Below are 26,176 nucleotides of genomic sequence, written 5' to 3'. Positions count from 1 at the left end.
GACAATATGTTGAAAAAAACCGTTTCTGCTATTTTTTGCACATCATCCTTGAGAAGGAAAAAGTGAAACAGCGATTTGCTCAATTTGAAACTTCCAAAAGGATGGGATATAAGATTTAGAGCTACTTTAATATGTGAAATACAAATAAAGGCTTTCTGGATTGGTACAACTATTTTTAAGTTCTTCTATCCTTATGAGAATAACAATCTTGCTTAATTTAAAACATCACACCCCCTGCATTTCCTTAGTTTGAGAAAATATAAGCAGATTTGACTTCACATTATTTGGCAAGAGCATAGTTAGCTGATGAAAGGTGGGATGTGACATGCTAGTCAATGACAGCCCAAGATAACCATGAGATCATCGGAGTAGTTTCAAAATCAATTGGTAACACAGTCCCATGGTGAAGTCGAGGGATAATTTTCTCAGACACCTCGTGTTTCAAAACACATTATGCCATTAATTTTGATTATGGTTGTAATTTAAACTGGCTCTCCAATTTAAAAATGATTACATAAAAGCATTGATTCGGTGCCTGAAACACATGTGCTCAGAAAGCACATTCAGGTGAAGCAAACAGTGTTTAAATGCACAGCATACATTGTCTTCACTTTAGAAAATAACAAGACAATATGTTCTTCTCTTATGAACTCTACCAACCCAAAGCTTTAATCCATTTCTCTTTACATAAATATATTATCACCTGATTTCTGATACCGGATTAGCTGCCCTACGAGAAAAAAAGAAGTCATTTATTTTCTGTGAGCGACTCTAACAACCCTCGGTCTCAGAAGAAATGCTGAAAGCATTAATTCCCGAGTCCTGCACTCCCCTTCTTTCACTGTGTGGTTAGAGGAATTTGCAATGAGAACGAGAGCTGCTTGAAATCCTTCTGGTTGTCTGTTACCTAATGTTTGTCCAGAGGCTAGGTTTCATTTGAGTGAGAGCTCCTGGGGTCTCAGTCCATGTAACTTTGATTGAGGTAAGAGAAAGACAGAAGAAGCACCCCATCAGGCAGATTTAAGAGATGCCAAGCTTTTGTTTTTCTTTTTACAATTTTTTTAATGTTTATTTAATTTTGAGAGAGTGCGCGCACGGGGGGAGGGGCAGAGAGAGAGGGAGACAGAATCTGAAGCAGGCTCCAGGCTCTGAGCTGTCAGCACAGAGCCCAACGAGGGGCTCAAACTCATGAACCATGAGATTATGACCTGAGCTGAAGTCGGACGCTTAACTGACTGAGCCTCCCAGGTGCCCCAAGATGTCCAAGCTTTTAAATCACCTGGGAGACCATCAAAAGAGTTCCATGTTTCAGGGGTCCTGGAAGGCTGGATTGTAGGCCAATTTGGAGAAAGGAGAATAAAGAATGAAAAAAAAATCCAAATGAAAATAATTTAAGCCAAAGCCCTGATGGAAAGTCAAGGGTACAGTCCAGGAAATCTGTGTGAAGTATGAATAATAGGTTGCCGTTAAGCCTAGTCTTAAAGACTCTCAGAGGAGCCATGATTCAATCTTCATTTTAGACCTATCTTGTCCCTAGACTCCTGCCTTGTTGTCACTGTAGAATACCAAACTGCTATCGCTACAGCTCACTGAATCAGCTGGGATTTTCCCATTATTTCCTAGGGGAGGTAAGAATGTGAGGAGGTGAGAAAAAGACTTAACCCAGTGATGTGCCACTAAATGTTTAACAATTAGCTCAGTGAGGGGGTGGGAGAGTATGCCTATACAGTAAAAACTTGGTTTGCAAGCATAATTTGTTCCAGAAACATGCTTGTAATCCAAAGCACTGTATATCGAAATGAATTATAGGAACCATTGGCTCAGTTGTGATCATGGGATGTTCAGTGTCATGTACTACTCATATTGCAAGACATCGCTTGTCTATCAAGTTAAAATGTATTAGAAATATTTGCTCATCTTGCGGAACACTCACAGAACAAGTTCCTCGCAATCCAAGGTTTTACTATATTTGTGTACATAGGTTTATTGTCAATTATATTGCTGTAAAGAATATGTAGCACACAATTTATCAATAATAATAAAATACATACCTTTTGTTGTAAATCCCATATAGCTAATTGATTCTTACAGAATAGTTTTGTTGATTTTTGCCAAACTGTTGTATCTATAGCCAATCTATAGTTGCGGCTGACAACCCGATATGGTTCTTACATGAATGTTAGTAGATGTTTTCATTCAAGTCAGTGAGTAAGACTAAGTAAAACAACAACTGTGTATGTTGGAACTCACTTGTTTGTCAATGACTTTGAGTACTGTAAGAATATTGGGAGACTATTTCCTCATTTTTTTATTCACAATAGCCAAACACATGATACATGTAAAAAGTTTGATCTGCATTATTTAAATTTTCTCTACTATGTTCTTAAGTCCAAACCAGGAATTAGCCAAAACGTTTTCTGCTAAGGACCAGAGAGTAACATTTTATGTTGTACAGGCCAGAAGGTCTCTATTTTAACTGTCTCTCTATCTGTACGACCCTCTGCCATCACAGTCTGAAAGCAGCCACAGGCTGCATGTGAACAGATGAGCGTGGCTGTATTCTGGTCAAACTCTATTTATGCACACTGAACTCTGAATGTAATGTAATTTTTATATATCATGAAATCTTCTTTTGATTTTTTTCAACTATTAAAAATATAAAAGCCTGTTTGAGTTTTTAAGTCATACAAAAATAGGCAGTGGGCTAAATTTGGTTTATAAACTGTAGTTTGTCATTCCCTTGTTTTGTCCATCAACAAAAGAGTAACTCAAGCCCTGATTTGTAGCATTTGCCAGTCCCGTGGCATAAAAATTACTACTATGGCTGATTTCAAGACGCTAATGTGATCCCACTGAATGTTGGGAAGAGATGGGGAGTAGTACAACATTATGTAGTATTTCCACCCAATAGATACACAATAGGTAAAAAGAACCTCAAGAGCATAGATAATAGTAAAATAATTAGAAATTCTGAGTATTGGGTATTTGTTACCTTACTTTTATGTTATTAACTTATTTGTAAGATTATATAATTTCACTTTTAATAATGGCAACAAACAACTAGAAAAATTCTCAGAAATTTTACAATCGGCTTCTGCAAGTTGGTACAAGTTGGCCTCGCCAAACCACTAAATGTAGCGCTTAATATTCTAGGGTATACTGCAGTTCTTGACGCTGAGATTCCCACATTAACACTGACTCCTCCACCACAGAGGCAGAATTGCCTTTTGGAATTGCCCACAAAGCAGAGAGAGCACCAGGAATCCTAGGCCCTGAGCCCATCTAAGACGCTTTTGCTGATTCTGCCTTCCACATAGTAATGATGGAAACCTTCACTGACACAGGTACACTGGGGCTTGACTCACCTCCCAAATGGAAAAATTGTTATAATAGTAATGATATCTGGCATTTCTTGAGTGTTTACTCTGGACCAGGCACTGTCCTCAAATTTTACCTGCGCCAGCTCATTGGGTTGTCACTCAACTCCAAGAGGGAGTTTCCATCATCACCATTTTACATTTGAGGAGACTGAGACACGGAGGTGTGAGGCTGTTTGCCAAGGTTACAGTGTGGAGAATTAAATGTTCCAACTTCTCTCAACACTGGCTCATTTTCTACGTGGCATTTGTGGAGACAAGTATCTATACTTTATTACTTACTTATTTATCTCTCCAATACAAGGTTATCAATAAAATTCAGTATGTCCCGAACTGGACCGCCATCTTTCCTCCCAAATCTCCTGGTCCTCTGTTTTCTTTTTCACGTGTTTGCTGTTGTTACTGGTATCAGCACTACACTAGGTACCCTGGCATCTTGGACTTTCCTCCTCGTTCTACACAGCTGCCAGTCCTGCTAATGGAACCTCTAATAGTACGTCTTGTGCCTCCTTCTTTTTTTTCATTCTGCTTCTAGTTCATGGCTTTGCTACCTCTCACTCAGATGATTTCAGAAGTCCCCTCACCATCTTACAGTATTCGTTCCAAATTACATACTGTATTGCTGGATTAAACTTCAGTCTCTTGCTCATAAACTGTAATGACTGCCCACTGCCTACTCCTCAAAGCTCTCCCCTTCTTCCTCCTCTTCACTCATTTTAAGCTCTAAGCTGACAGAACTTTTCACCATTTTTCACATATACCCCATGCTTGACCCACCTCCACGCCTTTGCTCAAGCTGTTTCCTCTGCCTGGAGTGCCCTTCTCTATAACTCTGCGTGCCTGCTCTCTACCCATATTTTTCTTTTTTTAAGTTTAAATGACCCAAAATTTCCTTGATCTCCCAGCTAGAAAGAGCCTCTCCCTCTGCTGAAGCTCCACAGCCTTTTATCTATCTGTGCTTTTCTTGTGGCACTTTTAGCTTTCCCACCCTAATTATTCTTATTTGTTGCTTCTCCAATCTCTCCTGCTTGATTCTGAATTCCCTGCGAGCATGATTAGTTTTCCATCTATCCCCTACAGTTGCCTGTGCACTAGGTGCTCGGCCAGTATGAGATGGATGAACGAGTAAAACATGGTAAAGACAACCTCTCACCATTTATTATTATTGTTGTTTAATATTCCTTTTGTGCAGTAGACTATGCACATTATTGAGCTGCATTGTCCAGCATGGCAATCACTAACCACATGTGTCTATTGAGCACTTGAAAGGTGGTCTAAGTTTGAAATGTACACTGGTCCAAACAGAAATGTGCTATAGCTGTAAAATATACACTGTACTTTAAAGTCTTAGTATGAAAAAATCTCAGTAATTGTTTTACATGGTGAAATTCTAATGTCTGTGATATACTGGGTTAAATAAAATATAAAAATTATCACCAGCCAATTTTAATTTTTTAAATGGGACTACTGGAAAGACTAAAATTACATACATGGCTTGCATTATGTTGCCATTGGCAGCTCTGTTATACAGCATACTCGTGATCCCCTTGAAACATCTCTGTTTTCTAGGGTGACAGTGTGTTGTGGAAAAAGCTCTGAGAGTTTATCCCAGTTCCTCAAACTTTTGGAGTCTTAGTTTCCTTGGCTTTAAAATAGGGGTAATTGTGCCTTCCTTACAGGGTGCTTTTAAGCATTTAGTAAGATAATATACATTAAGCTGCCTGATACTTCGTAGGTACATGGCAAGCACTGGTTTCTTTGACTTTCTACACAAGCACGAACTTATACTGCATGCATCATTCCCACCAGTCACTGTCAGTATATTAATATCACTGCACTGACCAGTACTGATCATTGTTTTAGGTCAGCTCTTTATATCTTTCTATGATCTCTTCCTGTTGCTTTGAGTCTCATAAACCTAGCAAGAAAACGTGGGAAATTTAATTGTTAACTTGAAAAAAGGGAGAATTTGGAGTCCTTATCCTGCTTACATTTTCAAGGTTTGGTTCCGAATTACAATGTAAGTAGCTTGAGGCTCACCTCCCTGGAGGAAAGAGATGTCCACATCTGCCATGGTACACAATTTGAGGGGGTCAATTCACATTATACAGTATCCTATGTTGTACACTAATGGTTCAGCATGAATGGTCCCTTCTGGAATAGCACAACACTGGAATACTGAATAACTTGCTGCTGTCTTTATTGGTATTACATGACTGATGGGTGGGGGATGGGGGGAGTAGGGAGGAATCAGGTACAATTTGTTCTCCACTTGACCAGGCATGACCAGGAACCCGGGTTTCAAGGTCCCTAATGATTATAGGATAATTATCAAAGAAGTAAAAGAATTATCAGTGCTATAGATAAATGTCAACATTATTTCAGAACAGATATTGCTATTATAATATACTGACACTAATACTAATCAAGGATTTCTGGGCACATTCTCCTTCATCAATAAAGGATACAGTTGTCATTGCTGTCATGTTCTGTGGGGTAAGCACATCCTGCATCTGCTTGTCTCCTCCACAAAAGGGCTTATATATCTAGAGAAGGTGAGGTGTTTAGTATGGAAAGAGGAAGATTGCTAGTTTTCATTATCAATGTAGGACAAGTAATTTTAGATCCCAAGATAACCTAACAATAGAGTGATGATGGTGTTTATCTTCTTAGGCTGTCAGTGCGTGAATATTATTAATCATAAACTTAATCCTGAACATCTTGGGACTGCAGCAGAGTTCCAGGATTTCATTTCTTAATGTCTTCGTTACAGCTGTAAATCTCAAAATAAATACAATAATTACAAGGAAGCATCAGCAGCTGGGGTAATTAAATACGACTTGCCTTCTGCTATGCCGAGACTTGCATTAAGCAGAATATGTGCTCTTCATTACAAAAGAATTCTTTACAGGTAAATGTTCCACCGTAGAAATGTTGCTCCTTCTGCCCAAAGGAGCAACTTATCAGGAAGGGTACCATCCCTAGGGTCCCTGGCTTCCCAGATGGAGATGCTCTGGCTCAAATGTGAAAGATAAATGGGACATGAAATTTTCAGGCTCCTGGGGCTCCACTAATCAGATGAGTGGGCACAAAGATGCATTTTCTCTCCTCAAACTGGAAATGTATTTGCCATGGAAAATCAACGAAATAATCAACAAATATATACTGAAGACACACCATCATCATCATTGTCATCAACTACAAACATTTATTTTGTGTGCGTAACACACACATTACCCATGTTAAGGGCAAAAGAACTGTAAGACATGGATTAGGGCACAGAAGATCAAAAATCTAGACTTTAGTATGGGAAAATAGATACGATTCAAAGGCAACAACACATAAATTTCAACAGAAAGTACTATACAGTAAGAGTTATAGGAATAGCCACTTTAGTGGATGTTATCCTAGAGTCTTGATACATTTAATAAGAAGTATGAGAACTGATCTCTGCTTAGGGAATTGCAGTTTAATTGGGAGATGAACTAAGCATAAAACAATGAGAACAACAGGATACTATAAAGAGCTAAGTTATAGATGCAGAATGAAGACCTGTGAAGACTGGAAAGAAAGAAAGAGAGCAGGTAATATGGTGTCAATAGTCAGGGAAGAGAGTGCTTTAAGAATCCTTTAAAGTCAGAGACAGTTTGGATAAGTGAAGGGGGAGAAGGGAGAGTTCGAGGCTTTAGGTGAAAATCTCTTCAGTTTTGGCAAACTTTGGAAAGTTGGTCAGCAAACTGTTTATTCAACATCAGCGTTCTGATGGAGGGATTAGACTATTTTGAATGGGAAACGAATAGGGCATTATGTTTATCACTGCAGGTGATACTGGTGGGCATGCTCTTGGGTTTGGAAGTCATTCCGTTCGTTCAGTCAACACTGACTAAGGACCTGGTATGTGCTACTATTGTGCAGAGTGCTAGACTACACAGGCAGGATGAGATATGCATCAAGGATATGGAAAACTGAACAGGCTGAATTACATACAATGTGATCCTTGCTCTTACAAGGACAAATACAGAGTGCAGAGAAGAAGCCCCAAACTCAGGCTTGGGGAGTCAGGAAGAATTGAGATGTGGAGGATAAAAAGGGGTTATCCTAGCAAGAGACATGGGATTGTAGGAAGCATTTCCAGGTGACATGAATAATTTGGGTAAAAAGCCTACCTGGCTAGGTTTATGAACCCTGAGTTTTTCTGTTTGGCTGGAATGGAGAAGTAAGAGTTGAGGCCAGTGACATAGGCCATGTCAAGTGGTAAAATACTTTTAAGCAATGATAAGGGGTTTGGACTTTGTCCTGAGGACAGTGGAGAGTCAGTGAATAATTTTAAACTGGGGATGGACATGATTGCATCTGTTTTGAAACCTCATCCAAGCTGCAGTGTGGAGAATAGATTGGATGCTCTAGAGTCAAAGCTGATGTTATCATATGTTTCCATATCTACACAAAATGAGAGGGGGAAAGATGTGTGTAGTCCAGTCTCCTCTGTCTATGCCTATCATCTGCCTCTTGACTCCAGGTTGCAGATTTTATCCTTAGAGGCATAGGATTCTGATCCTCAGTATCTACCAGAAGGTTTTTCTGATTCTACCAGGTTCTACCCCAGCAGTGGATAGATGGCTGCTCAAAGTTTTGTCTACTCAAGTCCTAGCCTGATCTGAAAGGAGGCCACCTGCTAACACATATAACGATCATAGTATTCAGCACAATTATGTTGTGGAGGGCAAAACATCAGGGAATTATAGTGACTCGGTTTAATATCTACTGAAAGCTGTGATAAAGGTCTATGTGGCTGTTCAGAGAAATTACATGAGGTAAGAAAGCCACTGCCATAACCACTGAAGAGCACTTGGTATTTTGACAAAATTTAAAATGCCCTCTCAGGAAAGGCTCTATTCTTCCCTTGAATAACTTTTTAGATCTTGAGGCAAGGCAAGGGATATGTGTGATAAGGAATTATGTTTATATTATATACAGCTCCCAGTATTCCAGGAGTTCTAAATTTCTTCTTTTTTTTCTTTTCTTTTTTTTATTCCAGTCAGGATAAGAGTAAAACTGATCTAACTTCACAAATTATGCTTCTAGCACATTTTAAAAGTACTTAAAATGTTATCTTTGAAAATGAGATAATAAAATGGGACATCTGTGCATTCTTTTTATTCTAGGCTTCTGAAATAGTAAGCATCCCAGCAGTCTTCCAGGTTAATAGAATCTATGTGTGATTACAGCTGTTTAATATGCACAACTAATTACACGCTGATCCCAATCATCGTGCTGCCAGATATAAATACTATCTGAGAAGGGTTGTCTCATAAGATGACAAGTCTAATAGTGCAAATGTTGCAACACTGTTCCAAGGAGGAAGGAAGCCATTCTGGAGTTTTACTAAAAATCAGAAGATTGTGCTGAGAAAGGAAACTGTAAGTCCATGTACAGGAAACTGTACCCACCTAAGCTAGCCATCCATTTCATTCCAAAGAGTAGCGCTCACTTCTAAACCACTCTCTAAGATGAAAGGAGCTTCAACTGAGGAAGAATAAAAAACTGTTAGATCTTTGCTATTTGGATAAATGATCCTTTCTCCTTTCTTTTATTTTTTTTTTAATTTTTTTTAACGTTTATTTATTTTTGAGACAGAGAGAGACAGAGCATGAACGAGAGAGGGGCAGAGAGAGAGGGAGACACAGAATCGGAAGCAGGCTCCAGGCTCTGAGCCATCAGCCCAGAGCCCGACGCGGGGCTCGAACTCACGGACTGTGAGATCGTGACCTGAGCTGAAGTCGGACGCTTAACCGACTGAGCCACCCAGGCGCCCCTCTCCTTTCTTTTCATATAACTGTACTACTTTGACTGAATGAACAAGAAGTTAGTAATAAGAATAAGAGAACCTAAGCATAAGAAACAAAGGTTGCATTCTACGATATTTAATATGTGCTTCTTAAAACAGATCTACACACTTAACTTTATGAACAGATTATTTTCAGTTGCATCTTGGGAGCTGTATTATTGTTTTGATCCATTACTTTTAGGTTCTTATCCTAACTGCATGAGACTATATAAATAGAAAGAAACATGATCTTGAAAAGAGAACATAGTAAAAAGAGTTTAACTCTGCTATTCAGACATGAGAAAAGACATTTGATTGGAGAGTATACGCCATTGAAAAGAAATTTATTTCTAGCATGGCAAGGATACTAAACTTCCTTATTGTTGGCACATTTAATCCATTTTTGGAATCCTAATGTTTGAAGCTAAACCAAAAACTGAATACTTCCAGGAGAGCAAGAATTGAAGTGGATAAATCACTTTTGAGGGTTTTTCAGCAATCCAGGTGACAGATGATGGTGGGAGAATAGGAGATGGTGCGAAGTAGGCTGACTCGAGATCCATTTGGGAAGACGTGGTGCAAGAAGAAGAGAGGACTCAAGGACGATTCCAGCATCTGGAGCAGCTGGATATTTGGTTGGAGGGGACAGCAACTGAGTTTTACCTTGCTCTCCCTGCCTCTTTCGCTCTTTTCCTCCCCCTCTGCCTCCCTCTTGGCCTTCCTCTCTTCCTTTTTTCCTTTCAAGCAGGGTGGGAAGGCTGTTGGGCAGAGGCTGGAGCCCTCATGGCTGAGTATTTTAGGGGATAGGGGGCCTGGCGGGGCTGGAGTCTACACAAGAATGTTGTGGAGAGGCAGCCTGGTGGGATCAGGAGACTGGCTACATGAGGGGGATTAAACAAATGAGTAAATATACTGTGACACCTGGAGCCAGGTTTATCACCGTTAGAGAAGGTACAAGTATGGAAAGGAGGAGAGCTAGAATGAGCCCTGTGGTGTTCAGTCAGATGTATCTGTGTGAACTCATGGATGTGTGTGTATACACATACTCATATATACACACATCATATGTATACACAAATGTGTATATGTGTATGTATTTACGTGTGTGTGTGTGTGTGTACCTATATTTCCTAGATCTGGCCAACACCCATACTAAAAAAATACAAACAAAAGCCACACATTTCCCTACATAAAGCTAACTATATTGTGTAGTAACTGGAATACTGTTCAGAGCAGTGGCTAGAATTAAATAGTACAACTATACACAAAGAAAGAACCTGGTAGCAATGATGCTCCCATAGCAATGGACACATTTTGGTTTCTAAATAGCACTCTCCACTAAAACACTGAAAGGAAGCACTCCTTAAAGAATTGGCTGACTCCAGAGTTGGGCAGGGGAAAGAACAAGAGCTTGGAGAAACTTTTTGTACCAGAAAGTTAAGGAAATAAATGCTCACAGAATGATGGGGCTATGTCGAAAAGACACAAAGGACTTCCTGAAGGTCAGGAAGTCCTCTGGTCAAACCTGGGACAACCTCAGCATCAGAATAAGTAAAGACAGCAGTGGATTATAATTCATTAAATAATAGAAGAAAACATGAATTCACACTGATATAAGTCAGTGGCTGAAAAAAGAGAAAGCTTCTTTGCAGAAGAGTGCCAACTAATAAATATAAAAGGAATGACAGAATTAAGGAAACACCACTTGTTAACCATCATAATAATAATTAATTCAGGCAAGAAATGCTGAGGATGCTAAAGCTAGTGGGCACAAGGGGGATGGAGAAAAGGGACTTTATTATAGTTTCAAGATATAATAAAATATATATATTTTGAAATATATATATATATATATATATATATATATATATATATATATATATAGTATGGTAAAATCTTACAGCCTTACTATGAAAGATAGTTACTAAGGGAGAAACAGAACTTCACAGTGGGGATACCTGACAGAATCTTCTTCACCTATTAATCAAAGTTAAAACATGAGGAAATGTCAGACAGACTCATACGGAAGGACATTCTACAAAATGACCTACATATAACCTTGTAGGTCATGAAGTGAGGAGGGTCAGAGTCACTGAGAAGAAAATAGAAATGTGGCAACTGAATTCAATGTGTGATCCCACTTTGGGTCCTTCAGCTGTCAGATGCTATCAACGTCATTGGGATAGCTGGAGAAATCTGAATGGGATTTTTGGTGGTTATTCAGGAGCTCTTTACACTTTTCAACTATTCTCTAAGTTTGAAATTGTTTCAAAATTAAAAGTAAAAAAAAAATTCTGTGCAGTGCCTGGGTGGCTCAGACGGTTCAGTGTCTGACTCTTGATTTCGGCTCAGGTCATGATCTGTGTGGGATCAAGCCCAGCATCAGCTCTGTGCTAAGCATGGAGTCTGCTTGGGATTCTCTCTCTCTCTCTCTCTCTCTCTCTCGCTCTCTCGCTCTCTCGCTCTCTCTCTCTGTCCCTCCCCTGCTCATGTGCACCCAAGCGCATACACTCACGTGTTCTCTCTCTCTCAAAATAAATAAACAAATTTTTTTTATAAAGTTCTGTTTTGATAGGGTATGCTTGTAGTAAATGCATAATGAGTAGGAAATATTTTCTTTCTTTTTAAAAAAAATTTTATTTCTAGATTTTTTTTATACCTCATGTATTTTTACACAAGGCAATCTAAAAATGGATGGTGCTTTCTCAGTTTATTTTCCCTCAACACCACTAAGTGAGATCTGCAGACCAGAAGCAAGGCCATCACCTGGGAACCTGTGAGAGATGCAAATCCAAGGGCCCCAGTCCACTGCTGCTCGCTCAGGTTCTCTAGGGAGTGTTTGGAATCTGTGTTTCATCAAGCTCTCCGGGTCACTGACACTTACTGCAACCTGAGAAGCACTGCTTAACCCTGGATAGTGATCATCTTTTCATTAAAAAAACAAAAACAAAAAACTTATAGCTTTATTTCTTATTCTTATTTAAGTTTATTTATTTTTGAGAAACAGCGCACAAACGGGAGGTGCAGAGAGAGGGAGGGAGAGAGAGAGAGAGAGAGAGAGAGAGAGAGAAAGAGACCAAGGAACTGAAGCTGGCTCTGCACTGACAGCAGAGAGCCTGATGCAGGGCTCACAACCCACGAGATCATGATCTGAGGCAACGTTGGGTGCTCAGCCAATTGAGCCACCCAGACATCCCTCTTATTCTTATTTTTAAACTGATATTGTTAGAATCTACATACAGAAAAGTACATAAAAGTACATAAATCCTAAGGGATTTCTTATTCAATATTTTTTATTTTAATAGTTCCACATACAAAAAAAAGTTCTACATATATATTGTTCCTAATATACATTAAAATAAATAGTGCATCAAACCTGCAATGTCACAGATATAGCTGGTTAAATTTACAGCAGTTATCTACATTTAAAAGTGAGTGAATTTAAGTAAAACTGTTAGGTAAGTCACAGCGCAGGTGGTTCACAGACAATGCAAAAGTTGTGAGGATGGCTGACAAATGACCGAAGTTTGGGAGACACCAGTTTTGTTGATCAGATTAATTAGTTACTTCAAAGAGAAAGCATGTAGGAAAGACATGTTAGTATGGTTAGTGGGAGTAGAGCTGGGGAGACGTTAGATTATGGGGGTGCCATTGAGTCTTTGGGTCCCTGAAATTTGATAAAACATGTCAGCACATGTTTTAGGGCCACAGGGGGGCATAGAAGATGAGGTGGGTCACAACATGGGACATAGAGGAAAAGATCCTTCTTTCTTCATTAAACTGTGCAGGGCTGGCCTGCCTATGGTGTGATGGTGAATGGCAGGCTTTCTTCTCATTGGTGAACGGCCAGCTTAGATGAGGAAGGAATATGTCTTTGCAGATGTCTCTGTACTTAAGACAGACACTCATTAGACTGGATTGATTTAGGTACCTGCCTATTGCAAAGGCGCCCAGCCATCCCCAAAGGCATTATGGCAGACTGACGGATGAGAATTCACTGACAAGCAGGGTAGCCGAGCAGAAATCTTGTTTTTCGGAAATAATAGCTTGAGGAGTTAGCAGACAATAGCATTTCCCTGGCTTCCATTTTACATCGCAAGTGTTCATAACCTCTTTGAAAATGAAATGCCCCAAATTTGTAGAAGGAGGTGGCCGATACAGAAAGCAGCAGCAAACAGTGCCTTTGAAACCCTGCCTTTTCCAGTGCCTTATGATTCCGGGTTTCATGCAAACAAAACCTTTCATAAAGTTCTCCCAAGCCTCCCTGGAGCCGTCCTTATTACTCAGTGTGCTGAAAAATAATCTCAGCTTGGAAAACAATCTTCTGTTTCTCACCCCCAAGGTTCAGCAGGCTGAGGCAGGAATCGCCTCAGTCCTGAGTGCTTCTGAGCTCCAGGCAGAGCAGGGGGACTTCCTACCTCCCAGGGCAATGTCCCGAAGTGTGTGGATTGAATACAGGAAAAAGAGAATTCGTGACTTGACTGTTTTAAGGCCAGTTGGTTTTAAAGTTCAGTTGTGTCTCCCCTCCCCCCCCATAAAGAGATCTGAAAACCAAAATTGCTCATTTGCAAATTAACTGCTCCAATTTGGCTAATGTATCTAACGCCCTTTAGAGGAATGGCAATTTTATACCTCAAGGTCAGCAAAACTGTGTAATTAGAGTTTCAGTTTTGTGACTATACACCGAGAACTGCCAGGCTGGGTCAGGCACAGCCATTTAACTAGCTGTGGGCCTTAGGTGGATGCTATCCTCTCTGGACCTTGGTTTCATCATTTTAAAGTTGAAGTTTCAACCAGATATTTGATAACTGCCCTCCCACTGTAAGAAACTGTATGCCAGCACCTTTCCAAAGGTGCTTGTCTATTTGTTCTGGTATGCCAGGTGCAGGAAACTGGGGCTTGGGGAAGGAAATGGAGAAGATATTTATGTCTCACACACACAGAGGAAGGGTTTGTGCATGTCTGGCGGTAACTGTCCAAGGTCAAAACTGTACAGGGTCATCCGATATAGAGGCACTTCCTTGTGGGCAATGAATAAATGAATGTTAACAAAATGGAAGAGCAACTTAGGGCTTGGAAGTGGCCCCTGACAATGGCTCAGGTGGATAATTGCCTCTTATTACCCAAGGCATTATTCAAAATAGTAACCTCAAAGCTTTTTTGTTTTGTTTCTTAAAGCTTCTTTGATTTGTCCTTGGATCTAAAAAGACTCAGTCATTATCTGCCTGTTTACTCTGAGTAAATATGTACCCTAAGGAAATGTGAGTTTGTGTTCCTTCTGCTTGAACACATTGACCTTTTGGGTTTGCTGACTGTCCATTCTCACGAGGGGTCAAAACGGATGGCAGTCTTTAAGGAGTTAGGTGTGAGCCCTCCCTCCCTGAAAGAGCTTAGAGCCTGAATAAGAAACACAAATATCTGTTTATAAGCTTTTTCTGCAATTTCAAGAATCAATCTCCTACTGCCTATTATTTTGGAATTTTCATTCCCTGCTTTTAGGTCTTCAGAGAGCATGTATTTATGCATCTCTCCATTCATTTGTAAATAATTAAATTCCAGTTTGGTGCCAGCCCCTGTGCAGCACCAGGGGTACAAAAGTGACTAACTTGCCCTCGAGTTTGGGAGGAAGTCACATAAATTTTAATGTTTATTCATTTTTGAGAGATAGAGACAGAGCATGAATAGGGGAGGGGCAGAGAGAGAAGGAGACACAGAATCCAAAGCAGCCTCCAGGTTCGAGCTGTCAGCAGAGTCAGACATGGGGCTTGAACCCACGAACTGCAAGATCATGACCTGAGCCAAAGTTGGACACTTAACTGTGCCACCCAGGTGACCCTGGGAGGAAGTCATGTAAACAGCTCATTAAAGAACTCTATTAGTCAGGACTCTTGGTTTCCTTGTGATAGAAACTCAACTTCAAACAGTTTCAGGCATACGGAGGAATTTATTACATCAAGAAAAGAGGGGCAGTCAACATTTAGATTTGTTTTTTTACATGAAAATCTGAATTTTTGGTCTTTTTTTTTTTGTTTGTTTGTTTAATAGGGTATTCTAGAAAGACTGGCCTGTATTTCTGGAAGAAAACTATAAGCTGTAGCTGAGGAGTGGGTGTTCCTTATATATGGCACAAGTGCTTTCTCCTTGGCCCCAACCCATTTGCACTGTTTGCATATGTAATTATACTCAGCTCTGGTCATTCATTTGTGTTCCTTCTTTCTTCTTCTTAAAGTATCTGAATTACTAGACCCTTGGATCAGAAGAAGGTCAAACTGGAGGTGGGAAGACCAGTTGGTAAGTTATTGCAACACTGTCTTCAAGAAAAGATGATAGCAAAGCAGATGGAGAGTCAAGAATAGTGGCAAGATATTTTGGTCATGGTGACAGAACTTGGTCACTGGAGGATTACATATTTTTACTTCTTCAAAAATATTTTTGGAATCTTCTGGATTTATTTCCTTTATGTATTTATTTCACATGGTTTATAGAAATCTTTCAGACATTATGTATTATTTTTTCTTAAGAATAAACCAGGACCCTGGAGAAAATGTCAGGGGTGGTCCAGAGGGGGACTGGCTAAGCATCCTTCAAATAGTAAGTTGGTCCAGGCCCAGCTCCAGTCCAAGGAGACTTTCTAAGCAAAGTGTGGGCAGCGTTTCTGACTTAGTAAAGCAAAGTTAAGATCCAGAGGCTCAGATATCAGGCACAGTACCAGGGGCTCAGGGAAGGACCCAATCAACAAGAATCAGAGGCCTTGGCTTTAAGGTCAGTAACAAGTCACAATCCATTGGAGTCTGAATAACTAACAGTCATGCTATGGTAAGGGTGTGTGTGTGTGTGTGTGTGTGTGTGTGTGTGTGTGTGTGTGTGTGAATTGAATTGACATTCTCTTTTCACTTATTCCTGCTCCCATTGACATGTTGGCCCCTTGTTCTACAACTTCTGCAATTCTCCTAGGACTATCTAATAGAGACTTCAGCATTCCCACTACTTGGTTTCTAGAGACTATTTTCTCCCAATTTCTCTACTCTTGCTAGATTTTGATTCCCACTATTTTGTACACTTTCTGTTTCCCCCTGGTATATTGTCTCCTGGGATCTTGACTGGATCTTGGACCCGGAGGATTCCTAGATGTGGATCTGAGTAACTTTGCCTTGAGCAGGCAGAAAAGACTTCACGTAGGTTAAGGTGACATATGAGGGGGGCTTTCAAGATGAGAAAAATTCAAGGTGGATATGAGAGAAGAGAAATGGTATTTTGAGGAAAGATGGGCATGGTTTATTTGGGAACTGTGAGAAGCTTAATGTCAGTGGAACAAATGGTGAGTAAAAAGTGGGGTCCAAATTTATTCTTCAGTGGGGCAATTTCTCTGTTTCCATCAGCCTTTTAGCATGAGCCAACGGAAGCTAAAAATGACTCTCCCTGGTTGATGTCCACAGCCACTAGAAAACAACTGTAGTATTAGAAGAGAATGTCTCAGTTCTGACACAAACAGACGGAAGAGTTTGTATTTTTCCTGAAGAGCTCTGGGAATCGAGAGGGCTCCCAAGATTTTTTATAATTCTTTCCAACTGTTTTCCAACTCTGTTGGTCAAAAATTTCCTCTTCTTTCCAACTAATATCTGATTTTTAAAAAATGTTTTAGGTAAAAAATTTCTAAAAAACTTAGAGTGTCCTGAAAGCATTTAAATATATACTTTAATTTCAGAACACTGGGAAATTATCAATAGTCACACAATCTTAATATACTCATTAACATTGTAGAGTATTTCTAGTCTTTATTGTATGCTCAATGATGTTTTTCTGAACTAAAATGAAATCTTTTTAATATGCAATATTTTTATCATTTGCATTCTTAAATTTTTAAGTGCAAGTAATGTCCATATCTGAGGGGGAGAAAAAACCGTTGGCTCTATTGTGCATTTTTTCTTAAGTTTTTGGAGAAAAACTACTTGGATTTTTAAAGTTGGACTTCAGATAAGTCATGAGAAATGGTGTGATATTCCAAGTGGTTCAGAATATATCTAAAGCTTAATACCAATTTTTGTCAATTTTGGATTTTTAGTAGAGATTAACTAGAACTAGAATTTAATTTATCCTGGCTCCATCACCCACTATTTGTGTGATTTTGGACAAGTCATTTAACCTTTTGTGCCTCAGTTTTCTCATTATTGAAATGAAAATAAGAAGAAGAAGAAGAAGAAGAAGAAGAAGAAGAAGAAGAAGAAGAAGAAGAAGAAAAACTGTAAGAATTTAGTAAATTAAAATAAAGTGTTTAGAACAATGCCTAGCACTCAATAAGTATTCAATAAACGCTAGTTACACATATTTAAAAAACTTTTTACCTCAGACACCTCAGAAATGATTATGCGTTTACTGCCATTGCTGAAAGTAGTCAAGTCACAAAGTAAAAATTTGAATCTACTTTTCAATGGAAGAAGATTCAGAAATACTGAGTATTAAAATTTTAAATTATTTGTTAAAAATACATTAAGGTTTTCCTAATGTCTCCCCACTAGGGAGAAAGCTTTCACCTCAGTTGACAGAGTCAGAGAACCTTCTCCCTTCCCCATTAGTATGCAGGCAGGTTTCTAGCATTCTAATGGACTCTGAAGAGACAAGGAACACATTCACGTTCTTTCACGTCCACATCGCCAAGAAATGAAATGTAGCAAAATCTAGCACCATCTCTTCATTAAATTTTGGAACAGAATTCATCCTTTAATTGAATTCTTATCTAATGACTCAGAGCTTTAAGTCAACATGAGAACTTTAATTCTGAAGTTTATTATCTCTGTTAATTAGGACAGAAATCACAATTATCTCGTTCTTGTCTGCCTCCTTTCAACTTGTCCCTTATACACCACATCACTCCCCACATCCAAATATGTTTACTGTTGATTAATGAGAGTGAGCATTTTTTTCAGAGAAGGACACATTAGAGCTAGAGGTATAACTTATCCTTTCTTTCTCAGAGGATTGGTGATTTGGCTCTTGGGTTGATTGGGTTGAGAAGAAGCCACGGGAAGGTAAACAGCAGTGGTTTGGGGGTTCTAAAGGAGCTAGTGTTCAGGGAGAAGGTTGCACTCTGAGGGGAAACAAATGAGTTTACGTGACTCTACACCTCTCAGACCCCAGGTGATAACAGAAAGACCTTAAGTAGTGATGTTTCAGTGAAACTTTCCAGGGTTGGGTATAACTGGAAAAAAATACTGACAAGCAGAAAGTAAATCTGTACAAGGGACTGACGAGAGGAAGCAAACTATATATCAAAATAAGTCTGCAGCCCAGAAATCCAGATTTATCACTTATACATTGAAAGGCTGAGCTATTCCTGGTCTCTCAGCATGTCAGTTTATTGCTACGTGCCACCTGGCACCAGGTCTTGGAAACTTGGGAATTTTGTTTAGGCAAAGTGTGTAAATGTTTTCCTGCCAGTATACATTTACAGTGCTAATCACAGCAGTGTTTCCTTAAGCTTTATCCTCTAAGACTATCAATTTGTGGAGTTTAATTGTCTCCTTAGATCTAGGACCCCACATTCTTCTTCCTGCATCCATCACACCATCTCTGAAGTAATGGAGCTTTACCCAAATAATTCTTGCCTAGTTCTGCAGTGGTTGTGATAGCTGTACTTTGAGCTACTGAGAGACCAAGAGTATTTGTTATAAATGCTGATTTGTGAGTTCTGAGAAATTATAGAAGGAACCAGAAGTCCTGAAGCTGACTTACGGTAACTCAAGTTACTCAGCTGCATTGTAAGATTGCCAAGCTGCACAGCATGGGGTTCTCTCTTCTCAGGTTCCCTTCTTTATCTGCTTCCATTCTGTCTTCAGAAAGCCCCTTCCCAAGACCTTAGGGGCAGCACTCTCCAAATTAACTTTCTGTGGCAGTGAAAATATTGTATATCAGCACTGCCCCATTGGAAACCACCAGCCCCATGTGACTACTGAGAGCTTGCAATGTGGATAGTGTGACTAAGGGACCAACTTTTACAAGAAGTTTTATTGAAGTATAATTGGCACACAATAAATGACCCATACCTAACCATATAATTTTGATAATCTGATATATGAATACACACGTGAAAACATAACCTAATTAAGATAACGAACGTATCCATCACCCATAAAAGTTTCCTTGTAAACTTTCAAATCCTCCCATCATCTCCTTTGCCTGTCTTCAGTTCACCACTAACCTGTTTAATAAACTAAGGGTTACTTTATATCTTTTAGAACTTTATGTAAATGGAGTAATAAAGTAGGTAACCCCCCACCCCCCTTTTTTGGGGGGTCTGGCTTCTTTTTTTTTAGATTCATCAATGTTGTAACATATATCAAGCATTAATTTATTTATATGGCAGAGTAGTATTCCATTGGTATCCATATGGAATGGATATCCATATGGTATGGATATACCATAGTTTGTCTGTTCACCTGTTGATAGACATCTGAGCTTTTTCCAGTGCCTATTACATAGGAAGCCATAAACATTTAAGTACAAGTTGTTGGATGGGCAGATGTTTTTATTTCTCTTGAGTAAAAGCCTAGGACTAGAACAGCTACATCACATAGTAGATACAGGTTTACATTTCAAAGAAACTGACAATCTGTTTTGTACCTGCTGTTGATGAGAGTTCCAGTCTCTTGAACACCTTAGTTGATGTGTGTAATCTTTTTAGTTTTGGCCATTCTAATAAATGTGTAATGGTATCTCATTGCCGCTTTAATTTGCATTTACCTAATGGATGATGGTGTTGAGTACCTTTTCATGTGTTTACTTGCCATTTGTATATCTTTGGTGAAATGTCTGTTTGGATCATTTTCCCATTTTTTCTGGGTGGTTTTCTTACTGTTAAGTTTTGAGAGTTCTTTATTCTGGATATAAGTACATTATCAGATATATGCTCTTCAACAATTAATCTTAGTTATTAGTTGCATGAATTTTCATTTTTTAAGTATATTTTGAGGAACAGAAGTTTTTAATTTACAGAAAATTCAATTAAATGTTTTTAATGGATTGTGCTTTTATTGTTCTTAGAAATCCTTGCCCAATCTAAAGTTGCAAAGATTTTCTCCTATGCACTTTCTAGAAATTTTCAAGTTTTAGATTTCACATTTAGGTCTATAACCCATTTTATGTCAGTTTTTCCACATGGTGCAAGGTACAGATCCAAGTTCTTGTTTTTCTTTTTTAATTTGGATATCCAATTTTCCCATACCATTTGTTGAAAGACTATTCTTTCTCTACTGCATTGCTTTTGAAACTTTGTAAAAAATCAATTGTATATGTATATGTAGATTTATTTCTGGACCCTATTCTGTTTCATTGATTAATTTGCCTGTTATGCCAAAACCATGCTTTCTGGTTATAGTAGCTTTGTAACAATTCTTGAAATCATGTATTGCTAGCTCTCCAAATTTGCTTTTCTTTTTCAATGTTGTTTGAATGATTATTCAACAACGCCTATTCTAAGTCATTTGCATTTCCACATGAATTTTAGGAAGTGTGTCAATTTCTATTTTTAAAAAGCCTCCTGAGATTTTTATTGTAATTTTGTTGACTCTATATAACAATCAACTTGATATATCAATATATATAATTATTATTAAGAATTTACATCTTAAATTTTAGCTTCCTGATACACAGATACAGTGTCACTCCATATATTTGGGTCCTCTTTATTTTCTTCTAGTAATACTTTGTAGGTCTCAGTGGATAGGTCATTCATATCTTTTGCCAGATTTATCTTTAATATTTTTTGATGAAATTGTAAATAGCTTTTTACTTTTTATTTCAATTTTGGATTATTCATTGCTAGAATAGAAATATATTTATTTTTTGTAAATTGATCCTATATTCTGCAACAGTCTTTAGCCACTCCATTAGGTTTTCTGCATAGTCACATTTCTGCAAATCAAGGTAGTTTAATTCTTCCTTTCCAATCTTGATGTCTTTTATTTCTTTTTCTCATGTTATTTCAATGGCTAGAACCTTCAGTTCACCACTGAATAGAAGTAATGAGAGTAGAATTCTTGTCTTGTTCCTAATCTTAAGGGGAAATTTTTCAGTTTTTCTCCATTAAGTATGATACTAGTTTAAAATTTTTCACAAATGCCCCTTATAAGGATGAGAAAATTCCTTTCTATTCTTAGTTTCCTGACAGTTTTATCAGGAATGGTTATTAAATTTTGTCAAATGGTTTATATGCATCTACTGAGATAATCACATGCTTTTTTTTTTTTTAGTTAATAATATATGAATTACATTGATTCTGAATGTTCAAATAAACCTCACTTGGTTATAATGGATTTTTAATGAATTTTACTTGCTAAATTTTGTTTAGAATTTTTGTGTCTGTGTTTCTGAGGGTTTTTTTTTCCCCTGATTTCTTTCTTTCTTTCTTTCTTTCTTTCTTTCTTTCTTTCTTTCTTTCTTTCTTCTTTTCTTTCTTTCTTTCTTTTTCTTTTCACCATTCCTACTCCTATTGTAGTAATTTGTGTCTTCTTTTTCCTGATCATTTTGGCTAAACATTCAACAATTTTATTGATCTTCTAGAAGAATCGTTTGGTTTTATTGATTTTTTTCTTGTTTTGTTGCTTTAATCTCCAACTGTAACTAAATTTTTTCAGTTCTCCTTTCAGTTATATCAGTTCATGTATTTTGGAGCTCTGTTATTAGGTGCATAAACATTTACGATTTTTATGTTATCTTAATGAATTGACCATTTATTTTTTCTGAAAAGACGATCCTTATCTTTGATAATATTCTTTGTTCTCAAATCTACTTTATCTGATATTCCTGTAGCCTCCCTAGATTTCATTTGGTTAGTATTAGAATAATATATCTTTTCACATTCTTTTACTTAACTTGTCTGTGTCTATATATTTAAAGTGTTTTTCTTATAGATAGCATATAGTGAGGTCTTGCTGTTTTATTTTGGTAATCTTGGAAGCTTAGTTGGGATGTTCAGACCATTTCCATTGAGTGTAATTATAGATTTGTTTAGAAGTGCCTCTAATATTTTATTTATTTTCTATTTGTCTTATCTGTTTTTTCCTTCCTTTTTTCTCTTTTTTTTCCCCCTTTTTGGATTAGTTGCATGCATTTTTTTATTATTTCATTTTCTCTCCATTGTTGTCTTTTTAAAAAAAATTTTAATGTTTACATTTGAAGGAGAGAGAGACAGAGTGAGTGGGGGAGGGGCAGAGAGAGGGAGACACAGAATCTGAAGCAGGCTCCAGGCTCTGAGCTGTCAGCACAGAGCCCAACGCAGGGCTTGAACATAGGAACCGCGAGATCATGACCTGAGCCCAGGTCGGTCACTTAGCAGACTGAGCCACCCAGGTGCCCCTCCATTGATGTCTTAATAGTGGTTACTCTTTGTTTTGTTAATTTTTTTTTTTTTTAGTTGTTGCCTTGTAATCTATAGTACACATAGTTTACTTGTCACATTTTAGCCTCAAGTAAGATTATATGACTTATCACAATAGTAAGAGACTTAAAATACATACTTCCTTTATTCCACTCCCATATTTTGTGCTATTGTTGTCATACATTTTCAAACTATATATATTAACACTGCAGTGCCTCCTTATTATTTTTATTTAGAAAGCCAATTATCTTTAAGGGTATTTAAATAGTAAGAAAAAACTTACATATTTACTCCTGTAAATGTTCCAGATATTGGAGATAAAACAATGAACAAAACAAACAAAAGCCCCTCACTTAATATTCTAATTGGGGGGAAAAGTCAATAAACAAATAAATCAGTAAAATACATAAAATGTGAGATGATAATAACTGCTCTGAAGTAGAATAACACAGGAGGGGAAGTAGAGAGTTCTGGATGGCTGCAGTTTCTAATAGCGTGGTTTAGAAAGGCCCACCGAGGAGGTGATAGTTGTTTTTTCTTTTTTAAAAAATTATTTTTGTTTGTTTCAAAGTTTATTTATTTTGGGAGAGAGAGAGAGAAAGAGAGAGGATCCCAAGGAGGCTCAGCACTGTTAGCACGGGGCCCAACACAGGGGTCGAACTCATGAACCATGAGATCATGACCTGAGCTAAAATCAAGAGTCAGAGGCTTAACAGACTGAGCCACCCAGGTGCCCCTGAGGAGGTATTTGAATAGAGGAATGAAGGAGTGAAGGAGCCACTCTTTCAGATGTTTGGGAAAGAACATTTCAGGTAGAAGGAACAGTAGGTGTACATGCCCTCAGGCAGGAATGTACATGGCAGGTGTATGTGCGAGCAACAGCAAGGGAGCATTTCAGACAGAGAGGCACAGCTTGGATCTTCCGAATGTGTAACAACAGGCTCTGATAACCTCATCATTCATCCTCTTACTATTATCATATATACACTGTACAAAGTCTTTAACTTATATATAACTTTAGGTATTTATGGATTTGTTTTTTATACTGTGCTATTCTAAAAATGTCTATGTAATTTGTAACTGGACTTTTTGTCTTCTGTTTCTTTTCCCTTGAATACAACTATGAGAGTAATTTTCCTAAAACATTGTTTTCAGCATGTTCCTCTCTTTCTCAGGAACCTAGAACAGCTTCTTGAGTCGAATCCAAAGTTTTAATTTTGCTGGTCCTATGTCAACTGGTATGATTTTTCTTCACACAGCCTACCTCTATCGACGCTCTATATGTCATATTTATTCCCACCCATGCATAAGATCCTGCTGGTCCCCTTGCCTTGACATCCTCATTTCTCATTGCCAATTAATTTTCCACACATTCTTGTAGTCCAAACTCAAATATGCCTCACTTATTCATCCAAACAAAGAATTTATTGATTATCTTCCATACACCGGGCATAACGAAACTTTATGTGATTAACATCAGCCCCAAATGATTGTTGTTGTTGTTGTTTTTTCTGGACTCATACAGCAGTTTAAGCTATACAAAAGAACATTCATTGTATTTCATGACATACAATTTCTTATTAAATTTCTATTTTCAATACAACTTTTCTCCACAGGTAAGTTGTAAATTCCTCAAGGGAAGTAGCTTTGCCTTTTGTTACTTTGCGCTTTCCACAGTGCATAGTATAGTAGAAACAAATTAAATATTTGTTCATAGACTGATTTAATTCCAAAGTGTTTTTAGAACCTGTCACAGCAATCCTCTGAAGGTCTTCCTTTTAAATTATATTCAATTACTCTCCTATCTTATTGAGTAAAAATGGCACCTTATGCAAAACTACGGTAAATGGAGAGTATTTTATTGGCCAGAGGTATCTTCCAAGTCTCTTATAATAGTGAAGGAAAGATGCGTCCTCTTTGTCTTTTCAATTGATGCTATTTTGATCTGCACAGAAAATACAGGACATCAACTGCTTTAACAGTGATAAATGTGGGCTACGGTAGATATAGTTGAGTGCTGTGCTCAAGATGAACCCATTCATCATGCGTCCCTCTCTGTGGGTGGGTGAACAGATCCCCAGGTCCCCATTGTTCATGATGAGACAAAGCATTTCTACCTCTTTCATAGTGCAGTATGTCTGCTGTTTAAATTTTCATGGCAACTGCGAGGTACTCACAAAACCGTGCCTTACAAGATGCAACTAAACTTATATGCTGCAACTAAACTCCAGCCACATTGGGCTCCTTTATGTTTCTCATCAATGTCAGGTTCTTTCCTATCCTTTCCCCTTTTAAATTTGCCATCCTGTCTGCTTGAAATGCTCCACTCTCAGTTCTGCAAAGGCGCATTTTCATTCTTCAACTCTCTGCTCAAATGCTGCCTCTTCCAGGCAGCCTCCCCTGACCACTTTTATGACAAGAAGATGTCCTCCCCTGACCTCTACCAACACCCTGCACTGTTTTGTCACCACTTTGTTTTTTTCACAGTATTCATCCCACTATAGCCTAGCAGTGGTCCAGTGCTTGGTAGGCCCTCAGTAAAAAATTGTTGAATGAAAAAATAACTAACTTGTTGTAAAAAGTCGTCTGTTATTTAGCAGCATTGTTTATCATGCCATGACTCATACTAACAGTGAGGTACACAAACCACCTATGCAGTGCTTGACTCTCAATTTGTAGCTTTAACAATTGCTATTGCTTTCATTCATATCATAGGAGTAAAATAGTAAAATAAAATTAAAATAAGAAGTGCCCTAGCCATCCATATCACTATTCTGTCCTGTTTTTGCTCCCTAAATAGCCTTAGCTTTCCTTCTAACTTCCTGGTTATCTCTTAGTTCTGTGTGTTTAACCCTGATTAAACTCATTTAATCTTTCTTTCATCCACGGGGCAATGCTAGTGCGAGTCAGAATCTTTCGTTTGTGTTGTGCTTTATGTGCAGAAAGAATTTGCATCTTTCGGACAGCTCTGTGAGTCGGGCAGAGTGATGCTTTCCTTGTATAGATAAGGAAGAGGTTCAAAAAAATAAGCGATTTAACTAAGGTCACATGGGTAGAAAATGAGAGTGAAGGCATAATGGGGAAAATGCTCTTGCTGCATCCACAAGTGTGATCTCACGGCACTCCGAAAGCCTTATTGTGTGTATCTTCCTGGTTGGTGCCAGTGAGACCAGACCACCCAGAAAGGGGGCTCCCATACTGTGTGAATGAACTCATCGTCCCCCTCCATGCACCTCATGCCTGCAGAGCTGGTGGTTACTTGAGAAAAGCAGACCTGCTCTCATGCCATCTGCTATGTCTGTTTGGTTTTCTGTCCTTCCCCGGCTGCCCTCTATTCCTTTTGTCAGTTGGCTTGCATTTCTCTGAAGTTAATTTTGGCATTCTGCCATCAGCCTATCTTTCTGGATGTTCTTTTATTATTAATTTAAGGGTACATAGTATTATATCAAAAGCTGTGCTTCCATATGGAAACAAAATTTGACTTAAAAAATAACTTCATATTTTCTGAGGCTTCATATTTTTTGAGTAAGGTTTTTGAGGCTTTTTCTAAGGCATAAAGAGAAAGAGAGAGGTCTAAGAGCATGCCCTATTTAAAAACAA

This window comes from Panthera pardus, unplaced genomic scaffold (genome assembly GCF_024362965.1).
Source record: "Panthera pardus isolate Hobbes unplaced genomic scaffold, ASM2436296v1 HiC_scaffold_1, whole genome shotgun sequence".
Taxonomy (NCBI): Eukaryota; Metazoa; Chordata; class Mammalia; order Carnivora; family Felidae; genus Panthera; species Panthera pardus.
This window is presented reverse-complemented; position numbering follows the sequence as displayed.